Here is a 23,946-nt window from a genome sequence, read left to right as displayed (position 1 = left end):
GGTGAAATTTTTTTTGAGTATGCGCGTATTGCATAAGAGGATTCTACATATAATTCTAAGCAAATTTGCTGAAGAAACCATGGACCTAAAATCAATTTGGTGTAAGCCAAATTGCGAAAATATGTGTCGAAGAAAAATGTGAAAATTTGAATAGAATAGAATTTTTGAGAAAAAGATAAGTGCAGAAATGGATTCCTCATACCACATACCAAAAAATGCTAAGAAACCTATTTTAACAATTTGGCAAACTCCTAATTGATTTTAGGCCCATCGTTTCTTCGGCAAACTTGCTAAGAATTACACGTAGAATCCTTCTGTGATATACGCTAGTAGGCAAAAAAAATCTCCCTCACAAATTTACCGCCCTAATATATATGTATGTACATGCATACATATGTATATACCGATCTCTTTATGTATGTTGGTATCTATGTATCAATTTATACCGATCTCTATACATAAATTGTATCTTCATATGCATGTCCATGGCAATTGATATTTGACATACATACATACATATAAACACATATGTAAACATACACATACACATAAGTATGCAAACACTCATCTACAATTCTATAACTGTGATCGACTTTGTGGCAGTTTCGCCGGCAAAGGTGTCATTCGATTTTCTCTTCAGCGCTCATTCTTCAGTGCATCGGATTAATCAACTACCATTTTGACTTCCTGCTCTGTTTAATGTGTAAATATTTGGCAGCCTAATCGAGTCAGTTCGTTTATTTGAACAAATGTATGTTATGTCTATGGTTATTTATGTATTTGGTACAACTGACTTTCTCATGACTCTCGAAATGATGTGATGAAGAATGAGTTTAAGTGCATTTGTATGTATAAATGTATGTTTTTGAATTGAGGAGAAGCTAAATGCTGCTTTTTACTTATTTATTTTATCTAAATATATATAGTACTTAAAAAAAAGTATGTGCAGCAGAAGTGAGAAAATTTGAAGTAATCAAGAAGGGCACTAAATTACATGATTTACATAGTTAGACTAGGGAACGAAGTACGGGCCTGACTTGAATAGCCACGGCGCATTGTAAATATGTAGCATAAGTAAGGTGGAGATGCTGTTATTATTATCTATTATTTTCTAGGAGACGTAAGGCTTTAACTCATACTCCTCAGTTCCTGCTTTATGGTTAAATTAGTGGTGACATAACCATAACCATATAAAACAGCTGTTCCAACTAACCTTATGGCCAACACTGTATTCGATTAGTAGCGCCATACCATAACGTCGAGTGTTGCCAGAATTAAAAAAAAAAAAAATCTTGTTGACAGCCAACGTTTTGGCATAAGTCTAAAAAAACGAATCGATTAGCTATGCAAAAACCAAAAATGTTGCTCGAAAGGACTTCTCACGCTGAGTTCAACTGTACCAAAATTATTTGGCGCAAAAATATAAAGAAGATATAAAGGGTTAAATTTAAATTTTCTGATTTTTTTAAATATTAATATCTTATGAACTACTTACCGCTTAAAAAACAAATGATGTCAAAATAAAGACAATTAATTTATATATCAGTTGATGTGCATGTACATCGAGGTCATTTGCAGGTCAAGTAGGGAAAAATTCATTGAATAAAACTGAAAATTCATATACATGGGGTTTGCGACTCGCTGAACCCGAATCCGTGGTCAGTTAAGCTCCGTAAGGTCAGGTTCAAGGTCATTTGAGATGCAAACAGAAAAAAATGTATTCAATAAAAATAAAAATTTATGAAATTTTTGTTTTTAGCTAAACGCTTGGTATTATAGACTTGTTCCGCGTCTGGCAACACCGACATTGTTGACTACGTAAAGTCAACTGTTAATAATAGATGATAGTTAATGTGGTTATGGTTATGGCTATAGTTATGGCAATGGCTTTATGGTATGTCAACACTAATTTAACCTTAAGTGCGGTTCTTAATGTGCCATTAAGATGACCCACCTCCTATGCAGGTCAGAATCGCGTCGAATTGGCAATTCAACCAAAATTGCCAAAATTCCGCCAACTTCTGAGAATCGTTGGCCTTAACACCAACGCCTTTAGCGCGGCATCGGGTATCAGATGATCCCCCAAAGTGTCTTTTGCATTGGTGCATCCGTGCAGAAAACACCTCTCTGCGCATGGTTCAGATAACGGGAAGCAGTTTGGCGAAGTTTTTTAGATTCGGTTCATACTAGCGAGTGCTTCTAGCCTACAGTCACTTTTTGGCCCAGCTCACAAAACATTCGGTTTGCAGACTGTGGGTTTTTCGTTCGCTTTTCTTATTCAAAATTTTTTCGGCTTCACATTTTAGTGGGAAGACGCAACCGAAAGACTTTCAGAAATGTTATCAGTAATCGAATTTTCTCTGTAATGATTTCCCTTTTTCGAACTCGTTACAATATATACGCATGCACATGTCAGATGACTTTAATTTTAGAAGAAATATGTTTTCGACCATAGACGTTCACCAGTTGCCTTAAAGTAAATGGTTTTAGTCCGTTGCTAAGAGCTGATTCACATTCCATTAATCAAAGATATGAGTAAATGTCGCATGACGTCCGATCGCTTCAGAAACTTCGTACTTTTACGAACTGGCTGATTCAATTATCATGCGATCTCCATGGTGCTTTTGAACTTCTCCAATCTTTTAATCATCTCGCCACGTGAATCACATGAAAGTTCCAATGAGACCCCTATCTTAGCCTCAATGGGGAACGGAAATGTTTAGAAAACTGGTCGCATTTTTGTTTTTTTTTGTGTAGATAGGTTGAATTGCCGTATGTGTTGCATAGGTGTTCGGAAATTATTTCTCTGGTACGCAACAACGTAATCGTCTTTCAGCGAATCGCAAAGACACAAAACAAAAAGCAAACACTCAAAGGTGCATTTGCGCTGTTTTGCTCGAAGGTTTCGAAATTATTTATTACTTACTTATGCTGCTTTCTGAGTGACGATCATAATTTCTGCTGATAACGAGAAAGTATTTAAAAGATACACATTTTTTATCGCATTTCAACGCCTTGATAGTTTTGCCGCTAAGGAAATATAACATGCAGACATCAACAAACAAACACACACACATGTACACATACACACACCAAGTCTGTTAGTATCATTCAGATCCTATGCCAATAAAACGCCAAAGTGGTGGTGAGCTACCCGCATAGAGAGATCCATCAACATTGCAGTCAAAAGGTGCGTGCGTGCGCTATGCTCGACATGTCTTTGCTTATGTGTATGTGTGTGCATGTACATACGTGCTAAAAAGGCACTCACTGTACTTTTTTGGTCATGACGTGTTGTTGCGTATTGCCTGCCTGCTCGACATTGTGTGCACCTGAGGCCGGCACCTGAGGCTTAGGGCCAGTTTCTCAATTTCTGGTTAACCCTAACTGCATGTTAAACATCGTTATCGGCGTGATCGTCTGCATTAGATGTAACAAGGAGTCGATAGCTATATTTAACCTGTAGTTATCGTTAACTAGACATTGAGAAACTGGCCATTAGCTAGCATATTCACTGGCAGTCGGACTAACGTGGCTTCTTGGCTAATAGCGGCCGGAGTAAGCAAGCAGTGTAGTATGTAAACAAATGAGCGAAATAGGCAAACAAACAGCGAGAGAGTAAATAAATTTGGTGCGAGTGTTTTAGCGGAGAGTGAGTGTTGTGCTTTGTAGTCTCGGTTTTTTTTTTTTGCTTTTCTAGTAAAAAAGTACAAAATTAAAAATAAATAATATAAAAAAGAAAATTAAATAGTTAACCTTTTTCATTTGTACTCGTAAGTATATTGCTATTGTTGTAGTAGTTGTGTTTGTTGCATACACGTGCAAACAGAGCGTTTGAGTTGCTCTGCTGGTGCTATGAATTATGCCGTATTGAAGATAAATGTGGCTATAATTCTTTGTGCAGAGTTGCCAGATGTTGTGTAAAAGCCGGTATGCAGCTCTCAAGAAAACGGTCAAGAAAAAAATTGCCATTATTTCGTGTGTGTGTCCAAGGAATTTTGACATCTGATACTTCACAGTTCCTGTTGCCTCACTCTTTGCTCAAGAAATAATGGCACGGGCATATATTTCTGTTGCACACACGGGTTGCCTTGTGCTCTTTTTCACAAAAACCTTTAGAAAACCGTAGTAGAACGCGTAGCAAATTCCTTAAGAACTGCGTACTGCCTTAAGGAAATTTGACACAAGAAAATTTCTTAGCCACCCTAGTCATTTTGTATGAAGTTTTTGCTTTTTCTTGCGAGCTACATACTGGCCTTACAGCGAAAAGCTGGAAAGACTGAAGTTATCTGGTTTAAAAAAATTACTTGGCTTATTTTCGCATACATATTTTCATTGAAGGCCCATAGAAGTCCCAAATTTCCGTCACAATGAGCAGCCTCTGCTTAGGGTTCGAGGTACCGCAATTCGATCTGAGTTTCTACATCGAACCCGAAATTTTGTAGAGAACTATCACTACAAGTTGGGCTTTAGAAAAACTTTTGAGCTTTTTCAAGAATACGTAAGACTTATCGGAAAGATCAAGCATTTGGCATGAGACCAATCCTATCATTTATTCCAATAGCCGGGTACCACAGAGGATCGTGGCATTACTTACTGTACACTAGAAATGGGGTAAGGAAGGTCTAGCCTCGCATTATTATTTTTTATTTAGAGTTATATGGAGACCAGGGCACAGCGAGACGGGCGAATTGGAGTTATTTAATTGAACAAGAAAACAGTGGTATTACCTATGGTTCTCATGTTCCCTCAGTGAGCGCAGGACTTTGAAGGTGATGTCGTGGAATTACCTGAACACATTCCATTAAGCTGTTAGCCTTCACCGCGCTGATGTTGAATGCTCTTACCTTCTACGACATTCTCTTTAGTTCAGCTACTCTACAAGTCAGTTCAGCCCACAAGTTTTCGGTGATCTCCAACTCAAATTTTGTGGTATCAGCCGTGGCCGTGGTAATCGGTGTTAGAGATATATGCGGAATTTGAAAATACTTCTGCGGTATTACATCAGAGCCTGGCTCCAAGAAAAGGTCCATTATTCTTGTGATGACCTATCTAACCTAAAACATCTCTAGTAAACGTGCATGCCTACCTCGCAAAACCTGATGCATTGCCTTTTAAGTTCTCTTAGTCAACTTTATTCAATCGATCCAAGAATTCTTATGAGAGGCAAATTGATCTTTCGCATTCGCATGTGAGTGTACCAGGTTCAGTGTAGCGCGGAAGATGGTTCCTTGTGTAAGCTGTTTTACTGAAACTGCAACTGCAACTACAACAAAAAACAACAGTAATTCATCAACAGCAACTGTTCTGTTAACAACAAAAAATAAGAACGACAACAATACATATAGGCAAAAGCAACTGCAAATGTACTCGTGTACCAATGTGATCGCGCCAGTTGACGACGACGACGTTTCATGAACGTTATACTGTCGCATTGCTGTTCCCGCTAACGATCGAATCGGTGCTGCCAGTTATAGAAAAAAGTTGTGTGTGTAGTGGTGTTGAGTAGTCAGTCAGTCGGCGTCGTCGCTGCGCCCGTTATCGACGATGGCGGTGGCGGTTGGTGGCTGGCGTGTTGGGTTCACAATGTGACACGGCGTTACTCCCCTGCCATTCGCGGATCAGTTGCGGTGCCGATCACACGGCTCATTTGCCGACCGAACTTGTTATTAAATAAAACAATTAGATTTTTTCTGATGTTTTTTTTTTTTTTAAATATATTGTGTATTTGAGTAGAGTTTAAGTCGCGTTTTAGCTGACTGAAAACTGCATTGAGGCAAAATTGTGGCACAGTGAGTTATCGTTTCGACCGCTGATCGCATTGCAAAGTACAAATCGCGAAAATCACATTAAAGAAATATAAAAGCTAAGAAAAGGTTTGAGCGCAGAAAAAACGTTTATATAAAAAAAAACTGAACGCTCAACAAAGTTTTTAATTACAAAGAAATTCAAACTTTTCGTTTTTTTTTTTTTTTTTTTTTTTTTTTTTTTTTTTTTTAATTCGCAACAACACACAAAGGAGGGGCGGATGATATTTGTTTGCTGAGCGACGAGTGTGAAGTGCTTTGATTGTGGTGGTTGCTTGTCGCCGAGCCAACTGAAAGCCCGTTGCAACTTTCGACAGTTGCTGAATTGACATTATTTTTTGCTGAAAACCACAAATAAAAAAAAAAAATTAAAAACTCACAAAAAGTGTAAACTGCAACTGAAAGAAAAGAACTTGTGCACATTGGACTGCAAAATGCTGACTAAACGCCTGACCACTCCTCCCGCCTGCCGCTCTGCTCGCCCCATAATGCCGTCGGGCTGACCGTTGTGGATCATCGTGCAACAGGCGCAATGAAAGGTGTTTATTTGTTTTTATAAAAACTGATATTATTACTAGCACTGTATATGTATGTATGTTCATATGTATTTTATACCGCGAATCGCACTAAAAAATGCTTACAGAGTGGACTTTACTATTACGTAAAATTGAGTGAAAAAATTATGCAATAAACATTTGGTTTGAAATAATTAAATAAATGAGCTAAAAAGTTCTTAATCTTCTAAAGAAAAATTATGAAGAGTCTAAGACTTCTAAACAACCGAAAAAGAATCAAAGCTTGCATGCTGCGCTTTGCTCTCTGAACTGACACTTTTAATTTCATTTGAGACTTTCCTGTCTCCGTAAATAAATTAGCTAAGATTTGTAATAGGCTAGTACGTGTGTACGTTTGTATGGCAGTTATTTAATGCGAATAATACGTAGGAATATGTGTATGTACATAAGGGTGGTAAAAAAAAGTAAACTACTTTCGCGACAGTGAAAACAGACGCCTAACTAATAGGATGTTCACGTTGAGCCATAAACTCGAGTTTAACGTTTTGTGTTTATGAACAATTGTCAAGTGTTCTCATTGGGGTGTTCAAGAATCTCAGAGTTTAATTTGACAGTTGTTTGCTTACTTTTTCTTATTCACATTTAGCCTATTCCCGTACTTCAGGATTTAGACAGAAATAGTGCGAAAAAAATGTCCCTTGATAGAACTTTTCATGCTGACTTCAATCATACCAAGATTATTTGGCACAAATAAAAACCATAGCCAATAAAAAAAAGTTAAAGTTGACCTTTTCTATTTTTTATATTTATAATATCTCGGAAACTATTTGACCGATCACAAAAGTATTCATGCTAGTTTAAAAACAATTTAAATATCTTTTACGCGACGTATATAGTATAACACTTTTAAAAACATTTTTTTTTTAATAAACGCCAATTAAAAAAATATATATTTATATATTTTTTGGTTATAAAAATATAAAAAAAGGAAAAAATTATGTACACCACGTGAAATATCCCCTGATTGCCTTTATTTTGACGTCATGACTTTTTAATGGGTTATTTAGTTCAGAGGATATTAATATTAAAAACAATCCAAAAATTTAACTTTAACCATTGATACCATCTTTATTTTTTACTTCCGCCACATAATTTTATTAGCGTTAGAAATCATCACAAAAAGTTCTATCGAGCTACATTTTTGGTTTTTGCATAGCTAAATTTTTGATATTCTAGACTTATGTCTAAGCCTCAAATAAAAGTGGTGTTTAAGGCGAGTTTAACGAAAATTGTTTGTATGGTAAACTCCGAGCTTAAGAGCAGAGTTTAGCGTTAAACTCTAAAATGGCTCATAAACTGGAGTTTATGGCTTAACGTGAACATAATATAAAGCACAGTCCTAAGAGCAGAACTCCACAACAAGCTGTTTAGGCGTTGTGGCTTCCAGCGCTCAAGCTCGTATAGCTGAATAGAACGCTTAAAGCTATCCAGATGAATAATATAGGATTTTAATTTTTTTTTTAATTTTGAAGTTTAGAATGAGCGGCATACATTAATTTTTGAAGAAAATTGAAGGCTTGTAAAAAAGTAGCTTTTGATTATTCCACAAATTCGGGCTCCAAAAGTTATTCAGAGTCGAACATATAAACAATTTAACGGTTTTTTAAATTTTCGACAAAACTTTAAAAACTTTAAAATTTGTAACTGAATATCAAAAAAATTTACCTTACAAATTTAGTAATTTTTTATTTTGTTTGAAAAAAAGATTTCATTCTGATACGTTTACTTAAAACGAGTTATAAACTATCAAAATTTAAAATAATTTTTTCCTGTGTTATTTATGTATATGGAAAATAGAGCTTCGTTGGGAGCGACCTCTAAGTTATAATATTGAGAGCTGCGCTTTTCACAGGCCTATTTCTTGACTGCCCAGAAAATATTTCACAACGGATTATGAAAAAAAAGAAATAATCGACTTGTTTGAACCAGTCTAATATGTATACGTACATACTGTGTAATTACCCTGTAGGAAATAAAACTACTTTAAAAGCAATTTAAAAAGTACTTTTTTACCAACTATAAGTGGTTGGAGTTCTTCCTTTTTTCATATAAGCAACTAACTTTATTAACATGGCCATGTCCTAGGAGCAGGTCAATTATCCGACTCTGCATTTTATTTCAACTAGTTTAAAATGCATTTGGTTTAAAGAACTTCAATGTCAGTATTTTTCGTTTGAATACGCATTCGTTCTGCACTTCACAAATGCTTTTTCATATTTCGAACCCAAAAAAAAAAATTCATTTCAACATTTTGCCTCTGATGGGATTTGAACCCGCACCTTCTGGAAGCTAACAAATAACAGCAAGCACCTCTGCACGCTCAGCCACAGCCAGACATGTAAGTGTGCTTTCAAATGTTCAGTTTGAATTGTGTGCAAGCAGCAAGCCGATTGTCCGACTCTGCATTTGATTCCAACTACTTTAAAATGCATCTGGATTAAAACACTTTAAAGTCACTATGTTTCATTTAAATACGCTTTAGGTCTGCACTTCACAGATGCTTTTTCATACATCCAAGACACAAATTGTTTCTTTTGGTAAAAAGGGTATCAAAATTCGAAACATTTACTCACTTCACTTGTTTCAAAGTAGTTTTTCAATTAGTTTGATTTAAAAAAAAGTCACTTGTTTCCGACTTCCCAGAAACAATTTGTGTCTTGGATGTATGAAAAAGCATCTGTGAAGTGCAGACCTAAAGCGTATTTAAATGAAACATAGTGACTTTAAAGTGTTTTAATCCAGATGCATTTTAAAGTAGTTGGAATCAAATGCAGAGTCGGACAATCGGCTTGCTGCTTGCACACAATTCAAACTGAACATTTGAAAGCACACTTACATGTCTGGCTGTGGCTGAGCGTGCAGAGGTGCTTGCTGTTATTTGTTAGCTTCCAGAAGGTGCGGGTTCAAATCCCATCAGAGGCAAAATGTTGAAATGAATTTTTTTTTTTGGCTTCGAAATATGAAAAAGCATTTGTGAAGTGCAGAACGAATGCGTATTCAAACGAAAAATACTGACATTGAAGTTCTTTAAACCAAATGCATTTCAAACTAGTTGAAATAAAATGCAGAGTCGGATAATTGACCTGCTCCTAGGACATGGCCATGTTAATAAAGTTAGTTGCTTATATGAAAAAAGGAAGAACTCCAACCACTTATAGTTGGTAAAAAAGTACTTTTTAAATTGCTTTTAAAGTAGTTTTATTTCCTACAGGGTTGTTTCCGACTGGATACATACATGTGCAACAACTAATTCTTACAAATATATTCTGATGTTATTAAATAAAAAAGTAATCTAACCAGTTAAGTGACTGGCGTCGAATTTGCTTATGAATATGCATTAGAGAAAGTAATTAAATTAAAAAGATGCTTATCCGCTGCGTTGCGAAAGGGGAGAGGCAACTAACGAATCGGTTTTAGCTGAATATTGCGAATGTAATAAAATATATAAGCATTTAGCAGTAACAAGCAGTGATCGGATTAAAAAAAAAATTGTGTAATAGAATCAGGAAAAAAATGTGGTAGATTTAAAAAAAAATGTGGTAGATCTGAGGTTCTGGATCAAACTTTGTACAAAAATTAAAAAAATTCTGCAAGAATTCACCTAAATTGCAAACATTTTAATTAGAATCTACAAAATAAAATTTAATTTTAGTATAATAAAGTGCAATATTGAAGTTGCTAAAAATTGCGTTGAGTTGTGGTAATTTTTTTCCTTGACAGTGTAAAGCATACATACACATACAATCCGCGTCCAAAATATGAATACCCTGGCGTTCCTTTATTTATATTTTACATACCAAATTTTTCTTATTTTTTTTTTTTTTTTTAAATATAGTTAGTTCAACAACAAAAAACAGCAGAATAATTTTTTTAAAGTTTACATAGAACTCGGGGAAAATTCAAGAAATACCCAAAAATTGTCATCAAAACTTTCAACTTTTAATTTTCATTTCTTAGAAATATTTTAGGCATGCAGTTTTGTAGTCCATTAAATTTTAGTGCATGTTTCAATTATATAAAATTAACGCTGATTTTTGAGAATCTTTTTTGTCTAGGACATTGCGCATTTTCTTCCATATAAAAATAGATCTTGTTCATGCGTTGGCTACAAAACTGCATANAAAAAAAAAAAAAAAAAAAAAAAAAAAAAAAAAAAAAAAAAAAAAAAAAAAAAAAAAAAAAAAAAAAATCAGCGCTATTTTACGGCCACTTGCACTTGTAATCATGTTTGGAGGAAAACATATTCAGCGTATGAATATAGCATAGGTTTTATTGGTCCGTATATTAAAAACCGCCAGTTGCCTGATATGAAGAACCACAATTAAATTGCGGTTTTTGAATTCTAATGTTCTAATGATGCAATTTTATTTCATAATTTTGGTTTTGTTGTGACATATTTTTTTTTTTTTGAATCATATGTATATACACGTTTTTTTTCTATCAATCATTTTCTTCGCCAAATTACTCACACATGCTCATTTGTCGGTGCATATATTTACCATAATTTAAAATTTGCAAACTCACCTAGTCTCTTTCGATCAGCGCCGAGCCGCAACTAATCAAACTTGTTTCCGATTAACGCTTTCATTTTATAAAGTAAATCTAATTAAATAAATACACAACTGGAAATAATTTCAAATAAATATGTATATATTTTTACAAACACCTTAACCAATTATCCATACATCTTTGGTATTTATTTGAATGCTAGAAATGTTAAAAACTACAATTTGTCTAATTGCACAGCTAACATACATAATAATAAAAATAATAATTTTCTAGCTGCAGTTCAGTGCATTTCCTAAGTTAGCAACTAAACATTTATGCGGCCGCAAGTTGCTTAAGGCCAGTATGCAGCTCTCAAGAAAACGGTCAAGAAAAAATTGCCATTATTTCGTGTGTGTGTGTCCAAGGAATTTCGGCATTTGATACTTCACCCAGCCTGTGTTGCCTCATTCTTTGCTCAAGCAATAATGGCACGGGCATACATATACTATTTCTGTTGCAAGCGTGGGTTGCCTTGTGCTCTTTTTTCAACAAAAAAAAAAAACTTTAGAAAACCGTAGTAGAAAGCGTAGCGAATTTCTTAAGAACTGCGTAGTGCCTCAAGAAAATTTTACACAAGAAAATTTCTTAGCCATTTCTTGTGCGTCATTTTATATGTTTAGTTTTTGCTTTTCTTGAGAGCTGCATACTGGCCTTAACTTAACATTTTGGTTTACTTACGTTTTGTAATTATGTAAATGACAGCTGAACAGGTGTATAAATTGTGCTGACTTGCATGCTTTACGCCTAATTACAAATGTTAGCTAAACATATTTACATGCATACAAATGTACATACCTATGTATGTATAGTATGTAAATAAGAGATTTTGCAAAAAATGGTAGATAAAAAAAAAAAAATGCAGCAAACAACCTTCCAAGTGGGTGGGGTAAAGCACCAATCGCAATGGGCCATTCGGCACGAAACATTTCTGAAATGATGGCTCACAAAATGGGCGATGTACTCACACATACACAGGTGGGAATTTCTAGTATATAATATTAATTAGCAAGAAATATATATATATTTATATGGGTTTAACAAAAAGAACTGGCTTTTTTCCTATTCCATTGAAACAAATCATTTGTGTAATTGATTAAATGTATGTATACATATTTAATTTAATTGTAAAAAGGTATGCTAATAAGAATATGCCTATCTACCCACATATGTACATATGTATGCACATAACTACCTTAACGCCTTTGTAATAGAAAATTGCTAGTGAACCTGCTTGGCTTGTCTCCAAGTGTATGCGTTTTCTTTTTGACGAGCGTTAGGGATAGCGCTTGAATCTATGTATGTATGTGTGTATACTAAAAATCCGCCTCAACGGGAGCGCCTGAGCATTTCATCAATTTGCCGAGAGGGCATTGTTGAATCAGCGTTAATATTCTAATAAAGCTGACTGCTTTCACTGAATTTATACATACATACATACATCCATGTATACATATGTATGTACGTATGTACTTATTTATGAACATACATATATTTGGTTTAAATATGTATGTATTACATATAAAACAAAAATACATTATTATCTTTTCACCACGTATCGCTAATGAGCTCTTTATCTGCAAATGCTTTTGATAAATATTTTTAATATTTGCTATTTTCTTTAGTAGACAGTCGTTAATAGTGTTAATAAAAATATATCTAGATATGTAGATGTCTCGCTTTATCTCCCCGAATCATACTACTTTGGCTAACTAGTAACATATTTTTTCGGTTCTGTTTTGAAAAAAAAATTGACTTGTAAAAATGCTAGAATCTCAATAAAACTTATATACACACACCCCGCACTACTTTAGTAGTTTGCTTTTATTTATATCTTTGCGAGTAGGCATCGAAAACCCGCCTTTTTTTGCTGGGACATTCATGAAAAATCTGGGATATGCGACAGATGTCGAGAGATGTAATTTTTTATATGAGTCATTCCAGCCAAGACAACACCACAGTTAAAAAAAATTAATTACATAGATTTTGTTTAATTCTGTGAAAACTGTAAAGCGGATAGAAAAATTATTTAGAATTAATATCTTCGCGATGCAATGATCGGATCTAAACCCAATTAGTATGGGACCACGTCGGAGACACTACACTGAGGTAAATAATGCATAGTTAAAATGAATACTTTACACTTGAATATCGTTTAAAAATGTTCGTATTTAAAAATAATATTTTCATACAAAAATTGATTATGCACGTATTTGACTGTTCCCATCTGAGTATGTATATGTACATAAGTGTACATGCGCATCCCAAGCATATTTGGTACATATTTGTTCGTGAAAAATTGCGTCCTGTGGTGTTGATGGAAATTCAACATTTGAAGGCACATTCATATGTCTGGCTGTAGCTGAGTGCGCAAAGATGCTTGCCACAATTTGTTGTTATCCAGAGAGGGTCGGTTCGAATTCCACTGCAGGCAACACGCGAATTAAAAATTTTTTTTTGGGTTTATTTTGATTTTTCACTTCACGGATGCTTTTTCAGAACGAACGCGCCTAATTGAATTGAAGAGTTACCAATATACAGTTCTTTCGTTGACGTTGATTGTAAGATCAATTGCGTTTCTATTTGCTTTTAATACTTTTTTCCCCTCAGTGTACCTTTCCGATAGAAAAAGAATTATGGAAATCGCGTGGTCCAAAATTATGCGGTAACATACATAAAAAAAGATTCCGACGAAATGATAACCTTATACCTTTTTGAAGTCGGTTAAAAAGAATTTTATAGATTTATTTCAGGGTTGCAAACCACTTCTACCACGATGCGGTTCGGTCCAGTGGTTCAAACCACTTAGAAAAAGCTCGTACCGGCTCAGGACCCGTTTCATGATTATTGCTGAACCGGGGTTCGGTTCGGTTCAATTTTTATAAAGCTAAAGGATAAAAATATTACAAAAATATGACAAATCTATGAATGTATAGTGGTGGAGAAATAAATAGGGACGCGAAATGTTAACAATTTTGGCTATTTTTTTGGTTATTTATTTAATGTTTATTTTTTTAAATACAGTTCATCATCCAACAAAAACCGAATAAATCAAGTTTAAAACTTTATGCAAATTCTTCAAGCTTTCATCTAAGTTGTAAACTTTTTAATAAGAACTTCTAGAAAAAATTTTTAGGCTTTAAGTTGATTTGAAAAAATGCGTAATACCCTCAACCACAAAAATATTGAAAATCAACGCGATCAATTCGAAATTAGAAAAATTTTAATAAACCGATTAAGGGTTTGGACAAATCGTGAGTCTAGTCGAGTAGTCAAAAAAAAACACTCTCAAAATTTTGAATTGACACTCCAAATCTTGGCTTAATTTGGAAACTCTAATTATTAACAATGTTCATTATGTTTTTATAAAAGTATATAACATAACATAATCCAAATTTCAAACTTTGTACTTCAACAAAATTTCATTTCATTCAAACTTTTCAATCAGAACAAAATAATTTGAGTATGCAGTTTTATAGCTCATTTAACTTTAATGTAATATGATAAGTGCAAGCTTGAATTACATATCTTAAAATTCGCTCCAATTTTTGTTTTTTTTTCCTGGCGGTGATATGCATTTTCTTCCATATAAAAACATTTTTTATATGGTCGCAATTATAACTCACAGAGATGCCATTAAACTCAAAAATGTTTGCAGTTTTACCATAGTGTTGCATTTTTAGACATAACTAGTTGTGTATTACCAAACTTGCGAATCATTTTTTTTTAGTGGTTTGCGGTTCGGTTTTGGCATTTTGAAATAAAAATAGTTCGGTTCATGGTTCGGTTCGAAGCTCGAAAAAAAGCGATGATTCGGTTCAAAAAACTGTTCGGTTCAAAACCGGTTCGGTTCAAAACCGGTTTGCAGCCCTTATTTATTTTTCACTGTTTTCTTTATTTTTATTGTTAAAACGAAACCGTAGTGCATCTATCTCTGATATAATATTTTTTCATCAAATTGTCAAGGCATCAAAAGGACGCATACAAAACCAACCGTAAAACAGTTTTTTTTTCAGAAGTGATCCGCTGTCTACAAGTCCAGTTATAAGCTTTTTTCTTGAAGAAGAAAATGTGTCTATTCAAGTGAAGCTGTGTGTATTTTAATGGATTGTGGTATTCTAGTAATGCTGGCAGCTAAACTTTGCGAATTTAGGATGAAATCAAAACATAGATTATTTAATATTTAATAATTCAATTGCTTTAGATTTAGTTATTTACCAGTACGTCGGATGTTTTTTTAATTTACAGCATGAACCTGTTTAAGTGCTTCTGAGGCACATGCCATTTATGTAAGTACTTTTGAAATAAATTTCCCCGAAGACATAGATTTCACCGTCATTTATTCACGCGAGCACCCAACCTCTTCGCTTCAAAATTACAGCACTTTTTAGCCCCTCAAAGCCATCACAACCAACGAATTTAGTATATTGGTACAGTAGAGTTCATGGCACACAGACATTATACAAGCATATGCGATATATATGGTATTTGTCATTAACTTTTTTCTTTATCACCCTAATTTTTTTCGGAACGGCTACATACATACATAGATAAGATATCGTTGACTGTTGCTTTTGCGATAAGATAAATTATATTTTTACTCATTGGTTATTTTTGTCAAAATGGCGCACTCGAACATGCTCGTACTTGTGCAAACATATACATACATACGTACGTATGTACTTATGTAGAAATTTACGTGGTTTTGATGTTGTTTTTTTTTTTTTTTATATGCATGCATACATTTTTGAAAGTGTGTTTAAATGATGATGATGATATAGGCACATAGCGTTTGCCATGTTTTTCGATTATTTCCAGGTATGCAGCACCACATTTTTCTTAATTAAATATTTACTCATAGGCCGCTCGGCCTATGAATTATGGCGGATGTTGTTGTTGTTGTTTTTTACCTAGTGAGTCAAGTGATTGCGGCTTTGAATCGCCCCTCTCAGTCGGTCGGCCATTTTGAAGATAACATTTTGACTGATTCATGCACACAGGTCACCACATACTAATGCAAGTACGCGGTGGGGTGTGTAACGTCAAATAACATAGAACTACATAATAATTTTTTACACCACTTCAGGGGAAATTTCTCGCAGCAAATAAACATTTTTAGTAAACTATTGAACTACTTTATATTGCTGTAGACATTAGGGTTATATCGCACACCGTCTTCAAAAGAGTCACAACTCAAAATTGTGCATTTTTGAGATTGTGCGCCAAAAATGCCCGCAGAGGTTTTATTTGCCTTTCAGCAAAAGCTGGAGCAAATTTTTGTTATAATTTGTTAAAAAGAACCTAAGGTAAAGTAGTAGTAGTTTTTCGCATTTTCTAACGAAAGTCTTATTTTGAGTTTTGACTCTTTTGAAGACGGTGTGTGCGATATATGTACATATATACATAGATACATGCGCATGTATTCAAGTAAGTGTGTTCCCTTCGCGTTTTAATCAGCTCAGGTCAGGTGCGCGTGAGAACTTCTTCAAATTAAGCTTGATTACATTTCCTGCGATTTTTTTCTTTACTTTGTACATTACTTTTTCAACCATTGCCTACGCGTGGTATATGCTTATCAAATTTCTGTTGAAAATTGCAAGTGTTTACCTTCGAAATACCTCGACGCTGATAATTTTACGATGGGTAAAGAATTCACTACTAAATTGATAAATTTTTAATCATTTATGACAGCTAGTTTTTATAGAAGACAATATTGCTTAGTTTAAAGTTTTTTTTTTTGAAAGCAACACTATTGATTCGTTTGATACGATTTGATAAGAAATTATGTGCGATTTTAAATTAAATTAAATAACAAAGAGTCTATAATTAAAGCCGAAGTGTAATCTATTTTAACACATTTTCAAAATCGAAATTGGCCCTAGTTGTACATACATACCATTGCTGTAACATCGGATTGAGATTATCTCAAACTACAGGCTTTGAATGCTTCAAAAGTTGACGCCAGCTCTTTTTGAATATTTTGAGGTTATGTAGTCCTAAAGAGTGCAAAAATCGATTTGCAAGAATCACCGCCTTTTTAAAAAGAAGGATGAGCAAGGGTTTTTCTAACTCATGGAAAGTACTCTATTTTAGCGATTTTGCTCCATATCCTCACAGTTTAATTTTATGGAAGGATACAGCTTTCTCTTACTTGCATTTCAGCGTTTTCTTCAAGGGGATACGTCTGCGAACTACTTTAATTGGACGTTTTCTTGTTGCTTTGGAGGACTTGTACGGCCGATTAATATTTAAATTTTTGATCACAGCATTAGATGTATTCTGGTCGTATTTTTTTTTTTAATTTTTTTTCCAGCCGTTATTTGATCTTTTTAAGCTCAAATGTTCATGTAAAAATTCACACTGATAGTTCAAACTGAAAAGCGAATGCTTGGTCTCGGTCCAAACTCACAAGCGATTGGTTACAGAGCCATATAATATGAAGAAGAACCAATTCTCCCGCTCCCGCAAATCTAATCTCATATCCGGTGATGTATGTATAGTTATAAATTCATAAGTACTATATAAAGTACATGGAAATCCACATAGCTCCTGCCAAAGCATGTCTCTTTAGTATGTATTTATAATCTCGCATAATTTTATTTCTATTTGTTTGCTGCCACTTTCTGCCTTCGATTATCGCCACGCTTATCTGATATTTGCATTATATTTTTTTTTTTGTTTATCTAAAGCGTTCACATCCTTTATAAATGCCGACTTAATTTTTATAACGATTTCTGTTTTTTTGTTTTTGCCGACTCGCTGCACCTTTCATCCAGCAAGTGTCACTAACACACCCACTAGTGTCATCGGCGGCAATGGTTGCATCATTTTCCATAATTTTTACTCGCAAAAAATTAGCTGCATACATACTAACATACTTCTTCTCTGACCAACTAACAGCCGCTCTGCTCTTTTGGTGTCTTTGCGATTGTTGATTGCTTGTGCTGATAATCTTATCAATGCTGGAACTAGCAAATCTATTGAAGAATTTGCATGCCTAAACCCATAGGCAACTATAATTAACTACAAATACAATGCGGCACAATGGTCAATATGGGCGACGACTACCTACAGACATAAATATTTTTCGTAGCCGAAAATTGGTTAAATGTGCCTATCGTATGTCTGTCTGTGGCAAATGAACTGCTGTGGAAAATGCACAATTAAATCGTATAAAGATTTTACTTCTAAGACGTTTGTTTGTGCGCTACGTTATGAATTTGATGGAGCAAGGAGTGGTCATAAATAGTTTGTGTTGTTTAAAATTTTGGATTTCACAAAAGTATTTAGAAGTTTGCAGAAAAATGTTTTCATATTATTGCTTTAAATACATACACTGCCGGCAAAAAGTATTGGCACAGCTGCTTTTTTACAATATATGCAACAGGTTTTATTGTAATATCTTTCAGCTAATTTTTTTTTAATAAAAATATGGTTCATTCTGCAACAAAAAACATAAAAATATAGTTTCCAAACTTTGTGCAAAACTCCCGAAAATTCTGCAAATTTTCAACTTTTTTATCAGATTTTTTTAGAATTTTTTTGAGTACGCAGATTTCTAGCCCAATCAATTTTATTGTAATAAAGTAGAAGTTCTAAGTAGCTACGAATTACCGTTGATTTTTGGCAATTTTTTTTTGCCAGTTTCTTCCATACAAAAAAAAAATCGAAAATACTTTATATGGAAAAAAATGTAAAACACCTTCAACAAAAAAAAAAAAATTCTCAAAAATCAATGCGATTTTTGACTAACTCCGAACTTGCATTTTTTATACTAGAATTTAATGGACTACAACGGCTCAGAAATAGAAGCTTTGCATTAATGTCCAGATTTGTATGAAATGAAAAAAAAACACCGGTTTCTTCGATAAAAAAAATTCGATTTATTCGATATTCGCAAAATCAAGATTTCATAAAAACCGCCTTTAGAAATCCAAAAAAAAAAACGGTGGAAACCGGTTTGGAAAAACCGAGTCAAAGAACCTAATATTAACTCAACACCCACAAATTTCCCAAAACTATAATCAGTATTTAGATCCTTTTTTTAATAAAATTTTTACTCTCTAATCTTTTTATTTTAAATAATTTTAATGAATTTGTTTTAAATTTATTTGACATGTTGTGGTTCTATGCATTTGTTTGAACATATTTTTTGCTGTAGGTATTTCTACTAATCATACATCATTTTTATGGAGCTGTAAAATCTACACGCGAATCACTTTTTGTAAATGTATCAGTGTAAATCTTTGTATGCATGCATATGTGTGAGCAAATTGCATGCTTAAATGTGCACCAATCAAAAACCACTTTCGTTAAACATCTAAAATTTAAGTTTGCAAAAAAGTGTGACTGACAACGTGTAATTAATAAGCAAGCTACAAATATCGTTAAAAAATTGTAAGTGGCAATGGAAAAAAAAGTATAAGTATTATGGGACATACTTATATACAGCAATATCTGACGTGGTCAATTGTACGTCGCCCTTTTAACCCATTCAGTTCTTTAGAAGCCGTTCAAATATACACTATAGTGAAATATGTACCTATATACGTACATATGTATGCATTTTTATATATATTGTAATTTAATTTCTGAACTATGTACTTCTATACATAAATCTATAAATTTAAAATATGAGATCCAAATGCTACTGGATTGACCATTTAAAGTTCGGTTCACTTGAAATCGGTAGGCGTTCCAGAAATTCCTGTAAAGCAATGTATTGGAATGTATTAAAAAGTTTCAGTGCAGATCGTTAGACAATAGATGTATTGGCTTTTTATTTGACGGTTTTATTCGCCTTGGAAGTGACAATCGTAAAATTGTAATTTTGAACAAATTCGTTGAAAAACCGATTTTTTCGAGATCAAAAATCAAGCTAAAATTAAATACACCAAAAACTTCTTTTTCCCCCATAAATATGGATTCCTTCTGCTTAAAGTTAATTTTTTTGTTTTTTCTTATACAGTTACTCACAGAAAAATTCGTTGTTTTTGTTTTTTTTTCACTATATATTGGAAATATCTTCCATTATAAATCTTTTTCGTTAATTTTTATTTAAAATATAGCTCATTCCTTAACAAAAACCATATAAATCAATGTAGCAAACTTTGTGCAAATTTCGCAAAAATTCAGTGAATTCCAAAAAATGGCCATAAAAAAATCAAAATTTTTGCAACAAAATGAAGTGCAAGTTTTAAGTGCCTAGGACTTACCGTGGATATTTGAAATTTTTTTTTCGCTGAGGCTCGTTTTCTTCAATAATTACATTTAAAACAAATATTTCTCACAAAGTTTTGTATTCTTCATCTTGACGCTTGTTTGAAACTCTACATTATTCAACTTACCGCTTTGGGAATTCTTGAAAAGGTTGATGCTTTTCCATCCAACATCCATTAACACCAATACACCTGTCGGGCGTATGAAAACGATAATACGAGAACTGATTTCGTATATACGATACGCTTGCAAGCGTTTATCGTCTATCGTATGAAAATTCATAGTAGGGTGGTTAGTTGAACGACCGTTAACGTTATAATCTACCTTAAAAGAACCGTCACTTTAAATAGCAGTCGATTTTAACAATTTTAACGCGTTAGTCGGAGGCTAAGCGACTAATTTATTAATTGTTACTATAAACATGCAACGCGCTTGAACGCACTCGTAGTAGCACTGTGTAATTTGGCGCCAAACTTTTTAGCGCTCCGAACACTTGTTTGCTCGCTTATTCACACATACATGTGAAAGCTTGTCAGAGTGGATTGAGGCCGAGGGAGTTTGAAAGTCGAAGGCTTATTAAAATTGTAGCTAAATACATATATACACATGTACATTTGTGGATATAAATATTTTATTTTTCTAAATCAATCAGACGTGCAGTTCAAATGCTAACTTCGTATAAAATGTATATATGTCACTTTATAGGCAAAAAGAAAGTTCAACAGGGTCGCCTTTTAAAATTTGTTCGGTGACTACATTAGGCAATATATTTTATATTTTTCTAATAAGGTCTGTGTTGCTATCGTTCTTTATTCACTAGCTTGCAGTTTTAAATTACAAGTTAAATGTTATACAAATAAATAAATAAATATTTTTTTTTTGTTAAATAGTTCTACTGGAATAATCGAAACACTTCCTTAGCAAAAAATTTTTAATTTTTTCCGAAAATACTTGCAAAAATACTTTATATTTAATTTTTGCAAGCAATCTCGATTTTTTTTTTTTTGCCGAATGAAGGCATCGCCTTTTTACATTTTCGTCATACATTTGGCATTTAAATATATGTAAATGGAAAGTCTCGAGGTCAAATTTTTTTTTGTTCCATAGTTCATTGACCTCAAGTATCCGGTTATAGTACTTACCCACCAAATCTCAGTTCTTAACATCTTAACGTATCACTCTAATATCAGGAAATTAATGGTCGCCAAAAATCTTTAAACTTTTGCTAATGAAGTATCTCGATTATTCTAGTAGAATTATTTAAAAAAAAAAATTACTGCCGAATGTGCATACATAGTTGCCACCGAAAAATGCAATAAAAAAGGTTCGGCAAAAAAAAAAATTTCGAGAGCAAAAAAAAAATATTTTATTTTCGGGAGTGTGCGTTGAACCTGGTTGAACTCCTTGTCTGGTAAGGTTTACTGTACGTACATGTATATGTATTTGCATTTAAACAAGTGTTTTCTTTTGAATTAAATAAATAAACGAAACAAAGCACATAATAAAAATGTTTACATATGTGTGTATGTATGTATGTATGTATGTATTTGACATTCATTTCAAACAATTTATGCAGCTGTTTTAAATTTCTCTTATGGTTTTACTGCCTTTTTACGCCGACAAATTTTTCTAAATGCTTTATTTAATAGACAGCAACAACTTTATTTCATTTAGAAGCTTCAGCAAATTTTAACTTGCAAATTGTTTTGAAACCACCCCCTCCCGGCGCGCCCTAATGATTTCAGGTGAAAATTTATATTCAGGAATAAATTAGTCCAAAATATGTATGTATAACACATTGGATTTCTGATTTACATATATATTAACTATTTATCGAAAAAATAGCGATTGGCGCGAAAATTGCAATTTAGTGAGGAATGTTTTCAAAAACAATGGCGATATCTCGAATTGCAAATATTAGCACCCACACACAAAAAATGTGTGTAGCAACAAATACTTACACATGCACATCTTTAGGAAATTTGCTACATACTTGCGAATACATCGCCTCAGCGCTTCCATATCGTTCACTGGGCGGAGCGCTTGCAGTTTGGCTTACTCGTACTCGTACTGTACCCAATCCATATTTTGCGTAATCGGGCGTGGAATTTTACCTGCCACGTTTTTTTTTGTTGTTAAACTAAATTCAATTAACGCTTTACAATTTCTGTTTATTTGAGAAAAAAAACGCTCTTAAGAGTGTTGTTCGCAGTCAACTCTTATCGCTTTCAAAAGCAAGAATATTTATATTTTAATGCGCTTTTGAACTGAACGCATAAAGTTGCACTCATTTCTACTACACCCGAGCCATAAATGACGCTGCTGCTCCAATGCTTATATTTACCGTATTTGGGTTGTAGCTGTGGCTTCTATGGGCTATGTACAAATAATCATTTATGTACATGTGTTTGTATATATATTTACATTTGTATGTATATACTGAGTCACCACATTTACCGCAAATATTTATTTACAGCAAATTTAATTTTTTTTTTTAAACATAAATTTTCGAGTTTATTGCAAATAGCAAAGAACAACGAAATGATTGTAAAAAAATAGCAAATTTCAAATACAAAAACTAAAATATTGAGTCAACAACTTGTTTGCAAATTAATACTCAGCAGCTATTGAAGGGGGCAGACACGTTTTTTAGGTAATATGTTAAATATTTTTATTCATATGCTAGAAATTTACGGTTATAGATTTTTATGTATGTTGCAACAGATAAAATAAACAGCACCCCTGAGGATGATAAAAAAGCTTTAGCGAAACATCGGGTAAAAAGTGGAATAAAGTAGTTTTATTCGAACCAAAACTCAAAAGATCAGACTAGCCTAAAAGCATAAAATCAAATAACTTTGAACTGATCGGACAAAGAGATAGGCCATAATTCCTGTTTTTTCCTAAAATAAACTATAGCTTATCCTCTGTTTTATAGGTAGATATATTTTTATGAGAACTTTTTTCGTGGCGGAAATGCAATCGAAGGTTTGCTATTGCCTGCTGAAGCGCGAGAGCTATTCGGTGAGAAATTGTTTTATATTTCTTAGGCCATTCATAAAACCGGGGTGTCCAAGTGGTAGTGCCCACCTCTAATTACTCGACTACGACGACCGACAAAATACTAAACTGATTATCTGAAATAAATCTCTATTTTGATTTGCAGATATTATTTATTCAAATGCCTTTATTTTGCCTGAAAAAATATCAGACCAGAGAGCGTAGGAGTCAAGGTAATTACTGTCACGATTTGTACATTGGTACACATTTCTATATTTCAACAGTTACAGAGCGGTTTTTGTTTTATTGGGCTGAACTCATTCTCGATACAAATTTCTAGAAAACACCACTCTGTGACTGTCAAAATGCACAAATCGTGCGATCCGTGCTTTAGACTTGTCTGGCTTCTGACCATGGTTTTCATTCCCAAATTAGAGGAAAATGATCGTACTATGCAGGGCCGTAGCCAGGCCTGTTTTAGAGGATTCAATGATTTTTTTTTGAAGGAATAGGTGCCGTTTAATTGTAATTAGTGTTATCATTAACTCGATTTTTTTGGATTGGTGACAAAAATAATTTTGCTAATTTTTTTCACAAAGACTAACAGATCGTAAAACCTTCTTAAATGATCCTAGATGTATTAACTTTGAAACAGCATCCTTGGATACTTTTTTCGAGACATTTACCCCACAAAATTTGTTACAAAAAATTCGTTAAATTTTCGTATAATAAAGTAGAAGTTTGAAGTAGCTACGAGTTACCGTTAACTTTTGCAAATTTTTTTTATTGACGCTACCACG

At 33.6% G+C, this 23,946-nt stretch overlaps 1 protein-coding gene across 2 annotated transcripts in view; it reads left to right on the top strand.

Annotated features, from left to right (window-relative positions):
* The window catches only part of Gmap (Golgi microtubule-associated protein), a 64,661-nt gene that overhangs the window by 24,802 nt on the left and 15,913 nt on the right, over positions 1-23,946 (top strand). Inside the window, exon 1 of one of the 2 annotated variants that reach the window (XM_017609879.1) lies at positions 5,696-6,346. The exons of the other annotated variant lie outside the window; for it this stretch is intronic. The gene's annotated coding sequence lies outside the window, so the exon portion shown is untranslated. Of the gene's footprint in view, positions 1-5,695; positions 6,347-23,946 lie in introns of those variants that run through there. 2 annotated transcript variants of the gene reach the window in all.

This window comes from Rhagoletis zephyria, unplaced genomic scaffold (genome assembly GCF_001687245.7).
Source record: "Rhagoletis zephyria isolate East Lansing unplaced genomic scaffold, Rhagoletis_zephyria_1.1 Rzeph_scaffold_00263, whole genome shotgun sequence".
NCBI lineage: Eukaryota > Metazoa > Arthropoda > Insecta > Diptera > Tephritidae > Rhagoletis > Rhagoletis zephyria.
Note: the sequence above shows the minus strand (reverse complement) of the source record. Positions and strands in the feature narration are given on the sequence as shown.